A 6,210-nucleotide genomic window follows, 5' to 3' on the forward strand; every position below is an offset into this window, starting at 1 on the left:
AGGAGGATGCCGCGGCCTCGCCACCACTTCCGTCGGCGAAGAAGCAATGGTGGGAGAAGGAGGTGCAGGCGCAGGTGGCCCTCCGTGCTGGCGACGACCCGGAGGAGTTCCCTGGCCAAAACTTCATCGTCGGCCGCTCCGTCGAGGAGGACTACCGGCATATGACGATGGACCCGCGGCAGGTGGCGATGCGGTCCGCCAGGGACCACGGAGCCAACTTCGTTGACCTCGCTGGACCTTCCGAGCCGCCGGCGCCAAAGGAGGAGGAGGAGGATGACTGGTCCTTCGGGGCATCCAACGACGACGGCAACAACCTCGACTTCAGCGCCTTCGACGAACTACGCCGCTAGATGTTTTTAGTTTTTTAGTTTAAATTCGAGTAAACTGTTCCCACACCAGCGCACCCATACGGTATTGCCGGCGCCCCTATGTGGGGGGCACGGGTGGAGATGCTCTAAAAGCACAGTCATCAGCTAATTGGACTTGGTAGTTGCACTACATCACGGTAGGGTTTTAGGGGCACATTTTTGTGCCCTTAAATAGATATTATGTGCCCCCAAAACTTTTGAAGGCACAAAAATATGTGCCGAATTTACTTGCTACTCGGAAAGTATTAAGGGCACTTCAAAAATGTGCCCTTATAGGTATACCTTTTAGGGCACATTTTTGAATGCCCCGAAAAGTTTTGAGGGCACATCCAATTTATGCCCCGAAAAGTTTTAAGGGCACATTTTTGATTGCCCCGAAAAGTTTTAAGGGCACATATTTTGGATGCCCCGAAAAGTTTAGAGGGCACATATTTTGAATGCCCCGAAAATTTTAGAGGGCACATCAAATTTATGCCCCGAAAACTTTAGAGGGCACATCAAAATTATGCCTTGAAAAGATTAGAGGGCACATCAAAATTGTGCCCCGAAAAGTTTAGAAGGCACATCAAAATTGTGCCCTGAAAACTTTAAAGGGCACATCAAAATTGTTCCCCAAAAACTTTAGAGGGCACATCAAAATTGTGCCCCGAAAACTTTAGAGGACATATCAAAATTGTGCCCCGAAAACTTTAGAGGACACATCCAAAATGTTCCCCAAAAACTTTTAGGGGCACATCCAAAATGTGCCCTAGAAACTTTTTAGGGCACATACAAAATTCGTTTTACAACAATAACAATACACAGCAGTTCACAGAACAAGAATATAGTTCATGCAATTTTGGCGGGATTAGAGATTGAATTATACAGTGCCTGCAACTTTCTACTAATTCATAAAAGGAACTTTCTACTAATTCATAAAAGGAACATGAGCACATTAACATAACACAATGTATGGCACAGGCATTATAATAAACAGATGGTATGCAACCACATAGATTGTTGGCCGTATTAACAGAAAAAAGACTTAAGAAATATGTATAGATAAGGTACAAGCTAAGTCTAAAAATGACAAGCCTATGATGGGAAGTTTCAGGGCATCTTTGTTGCAAAGGTCACATCAGCAGATTTTGGAAACTTGGTCTTCTCAAGCCTATGATGGAAAAACAAGTTCCTGAACATCTTTGTTCCAATGGTCACATGAGTAGATTTGGGGAACATACTGCAAAATTAACAAAGGATAACTCAGAATAGGAAGTTGCCTGTATAAGTATAGAACTGCCATTTTCTAGGAAAGATAAAACCAAGTATTTACCAAGCCTCATGCAGAAGTGCAAAAATTCCAATAGGTCTCAGATGAGCAACAATGCATAGTGTTATCCATAGCAAATAATGGACAGAAAGACAACAAAACAGTACTTGAATCTATCCCAAATATCAATTATTGAAGCCAAGATGATGCAACAAAGCAAGGTCTAGTGTAAGCATGCACAACTCCAGACCAAAATGCACAAACTATTTCTAAGTTACACATCAAGAAAATTTGATCGATTGTTCTACGTGTGCAGAACAAGGTATGTACCTGCTGGCTCGACCCATCTGGACCTGCCGTCGTTGACGACTACTACTGATGGAGATCGTCCTCGTCCCGTCTGGCCACTTACTCTCCTCTGTTTAACAGCCTTGAAGCAACTTCCCCTGCAGTGTTTGAATCAACTTCAGTCTGGTTCTCATCCAGATTTGGAAAACTAAGATAAGTTGAATCGGCAAAAACAGATGACGTGGGCATTACCCTTCGGGTAACCAGTATTGCCTTACCCTATACAGTCCAGGTGGAGGCCCATGAAGGTACTCGAAGACAAGATGGGCCACTAGGACGGTGCGGTGGAAGATTACTTGAAGTACAAGACACGGAAGAAGCCGAAGAAGGAAAGATTAGAGATAGAACTACTGTAAACCTACTCGTACTCGATTAGATCTCTCGGGACCTGGCCACCTATATAAAGGCCAGGAGAGGGGCTATCGAGGACACGACCAATCTTAGCGATCTTAGCCAACAGAAGCTTAGAACTAGGTTACCCTAGCAATTAGCTATCTCAACGAGATCACAGCCGAACTATTCGGCACCCATTGTAACATTGTTTCCATCATAATCAAGAACAGACAAGCAGGACGTAAGGGTTTTACCTCATCGAGGGCCCCAAACCTAGGTAAATCGCTCCCCCCGTTTGTCTGCATACCGATGTCTCGTATCAGCTTGCAGGATTCCATCAACCCTAAGTCCCAATCGGAGGACATTGTCGAGGAACACCCCCGACAACAGAGATATATTTATACTCCAATTGACTTGTTTGTTGCACATGTTTGATCTATATTTAAAGGACAGCAACCAGGCACAAGCTATCCCAAGAAAGATTCAACACAGTACACGCAAGTTAAGTTTGAGAAACAGTGGTCGTTTGAGTAGTACCTGCCATGCTAACTACATTGATCCCATTGAGAGCAAAATATCCAGAGATACCCAAGAAATAGAATAAACAGACAAGAGACCACGAAAAGTCATGGATCTGCAACGTAAAATACATGAAGACCAAATTAACAAGAAATAAAATCTTGGGATTATATGGATATCTGTGTGAATCAATTGATAGGTCAAATTTTATTGGTGTATTTAATCTCAAGTTTTTTTAATTGGAGTATCAATAACTCTTACGGCCATTGCTCAAAAGAACAAATATCACCTTACAAACCAATGGTCTGAAGTACAATATCATTTTGGTATCAAAGGAAATCAGCATTAGGCGGTGATAATAATTACCTAGTAGATTAGACCATTGCAAGAGTTAATTTGACATCAACCAGCAGTCACCATTTATAGAACACAACAATCGTTCCCCGTTCCTTGCTGCGAAAATGCAGAGTGCAAAAGTATTAGCATGCATTGATCAATATTTGTTCAAGACACAAGTGCAGTAAACATGTTTTGAATTATTGTAGCTATTTTTTATACTCTTAGAAAGCTTTATAAGCCTCAAGCTCCAATCGATTCCAAAATCATGTGTGGTGGACAAATACCGGCGAATAGACTAACAGGTGATCATTTTAATGGGAAATTCGAAATAAACTTTGCAATGAAAAGATTAAAGATAAAAAATAACGTTTCAGGGCATTATCTAAATAGGTTTCCTTATGCGTTTTCACTATTTAGTCACTGCTTTCCATTTTCCAATCTAGTATTAAGGTACTAACAAATATGAATCTCAGTCTGAAGATTAACAACGAAACCAAGGAGGTCATCTCAACCCTACTGGAAATTAACTTCAATTGCTTCTGACTATATAATGTATAAGACATACCGTGTAAATAGTTCAGAAAATATTGTAGTTATTGGAGTATCTGTTGTGAACAATTTAACAACCAAAATGATTCCAGCAGATGATTGAGAAGAAAAAATCCGTCACCTGTAACCAATGGTCCAAAGGTTCTCCAATCTGCTACTTTCTCTCCTCACTTTGTCTGAAGATCTGTATAAACAAATCACATAAGACATAAACATTCCTTCTTATTTGTTACTCCATCAGTGAAGCAAGATATTTCATGAATCATTTTATACTATCACATGCTCTCCACACATAGAAATATAATTGAAGAAATTTGGGGGTTACTAAGACGACTATACCAGCTAGAATATTATGAACCAGATAAGAGGCAGTCACTCCCAACCAATATTCTGATGATCTCAAGAACAAACTTGGGGTTGCCGACCATGGCTCAAGGGAGAGAGCCCAACCAAACTGCTGTGTCTCGAGGCTTGTGGCAGGTAGCCTCCACATTCGCCTTATGCAAATATAGAGTAACAACTTCCTCACATCGATACCCACCACGAGGATGCGGCCCTGCTCAACATCGATGCCCACCACCAGGACATGGCCCTGCTCAAACATCGATGCTTCCTTGCTCCACATCGACGCTCACTAGTCACTACCACCGCTTCTCCCGCCTCCCTCCTGCCGCACCCCACCTCGACGCTGCTACAGGCACCCCCGCCGCTTGCTCCAGAACCGAGCCAGCGGCAGAAATCGGCGCTGCGATCTAGTCCCCTTTCCCCCGCGACCGAAATCGTCGGGAGCGCGTCGGCGATCTCGCAGGACCGCGGACGGGAGCGCGATGGCGACCTTGGTAGGAGGATGGGAGCGCGATGGCGTCCTTGGGAGGCAGAAGGACATGAACAGGGAGATGCAGGCCCTGGTGGTCGCGCTCGCGAGCAGGCACCGAGGATGTCCGCGAGACGGAGCGCGCGACGATGGGACGCGGTGGTCGACGGGGAACTAGAGACGGCGGTCGCAGTACTTGGCGTCGGGGATGTTCGTGGCGGTGCTCGCGTCTGGAGGCGTGCAGGGAGAGGACGGGGAGCGCGGCAGCGCTCGCGCTAGAGGCAGGGGCGATACAGGGGGTCATGGCGCTGCGCTCGGCGAGATGGAGGCGGCGGCAGGCGGTGGGACGAGAGGCGTCGAGCTCGGGGAAACGGCCGCGCGCGTGGTGGCTCGGCGGACGACGATGAGGAACAGGCGGCGGGGCTCGATGGAGAGGCGCGGCGGAGCAGAGGAGGGCGCGCCTGAGTGCGGCTCGAGCAGGGAGAGGCGAGGTTGTGCGCGCGGAGGAACAACGGGAGGAGAGCGAGGGTGGTTGGGGCGGCGTGGCCCAGGTCGCGAGGATGGCGAGCTTGAGTGGCGGCCCGCTCGGGCGCTGAGAGGAGGAGCGAGGCGGGCACGGGGCTGGGCCGCTGGGGTTGACGTGCTGCTCGCGGTTGATTCTGCTGCTGGTGCATCGTCCGGCGACGCGGGCGGGCATTCTCGACGGAGCGCCGCGCACGGGTGCACGCGCACGCCGGCGAGAAAGCCCGGCGCGACGCCTTCCTGGTTCCGGCGGCGCTTTCGTGTGGAGGGGTTAGGGTTTGGTTGGTTGGTTGGGACGAAATGCAATGGATGTCCAGGCAGATTTCAGTCGTTTCTACGGGATTTGAGTTTTTTTCCCAGTTTCTTCTGTAATTTTTCTGCCTAGTATTTTTCCTTTTCCTTTTTCTTATCACTAGCAAATCTGCCCGTGCGTTGCTACGGGTGCATTTCTATATGTTGAAGGGTTCATTTCCATGATGTGAAAAAAATCTTGCGTGGAATAAGGTTGATTCCATGTAATAAAATTGATTTGGCGGTGGTTGTGAACATAGGTTAGGACACTTGCGATCAACTCCTCGTCTTAAATGGCAAAATCATTGATGCTGCACAGTAGATGGCTGAATAGGACAAAGACCGGCTACCTAGGAGAGAACACTGATATCGCGTGTTTGATTTCCAGAAAATAAATACCATGATGTAGTATCGAAGTGCATATTTTAGACAACCGTTTAAATTAGTGCCCATTTTGATCCTTCGATACATAATAAGTATTAGATATTTGGTCCAGTTTAATCCAAATATGAAATAAAGCTTCGTTATCGTTGGGAGTAAGTTTTTCAAAATAAAATTAGTAAACTCAGAGTGCACCAAATTATAATTGAAACAATTGATTATGTTGGATTTGCTCAAGTTTACTCTGCATCAAATTAGAACACTACGAGAAATATTTTACCACAACAAATAAATCGCCATCAGATATTCTAATGTATTTTCATACAAATATTTTCAGAAAGGATCCTCACAGCTCTGTAAAATTCAGGAGTAGGAACACTCTCCCTCGAAGTTTCATCCAATCCATCAGAGGAAAATATAGCAGCAGCAAGTGTTCCTTGGTTCAGACTCACCTCCTCCCAAAAATTGCCACAATCAGGGGCATCAGCCATCCCCGT

General features: G+C 45.9%; 1 long non-coding RNA gene across 4 annotated transcripts; it reads right to left on the reverse strand.

The window, feature by feature from the left end:
* Positions 1–1,309: 1,309 nt before the first annotated feature.
* On the reverse strand, positions 1,310–4,333 carry LOC124649638. 4 transcript variants are annotated; one of them, XR_006986725.1, is made up of 6 exons: positions 4,045–4,333; positions 3,827–3,889; positions 3,184–3,270; positions 2,836–2,932; positions 1,948–2,063; positions 1,310–1,587 (listed from the first exon to the last, which is right to left on the reverse strand). It is a non-coding gene; the product is annotated as an uncharacterized LOC124649638 (long non-coding RNA). The 4 variants fall into 4 exon arrangements; XR_006986726.1 differs by lacking the exon at positions 3,184–3,270; XR_006986727.1 differs by lacking the exons at positions 2,836–2,932; positions 3,184–3,270.
* Positions 4,334–6,210: the final 1,877 nt, after the last annotated feature.

This window comes from Lolium rigidum, chromosome 4, assembly GCF_022539505.1.
Source record: "Lolium rigidum isolate FL_2022 chromosome 4, APGP_CSIRO_Lrig_0.1, whole genome shotgun sequence".
In the NCBI taxonomy this organism is placed as follows: Eukaryota; Viridiplantae; Streptophyta; class Magnoliopsida; order Poales; family Poaceae; genus Lolium; species Lolium rigidum.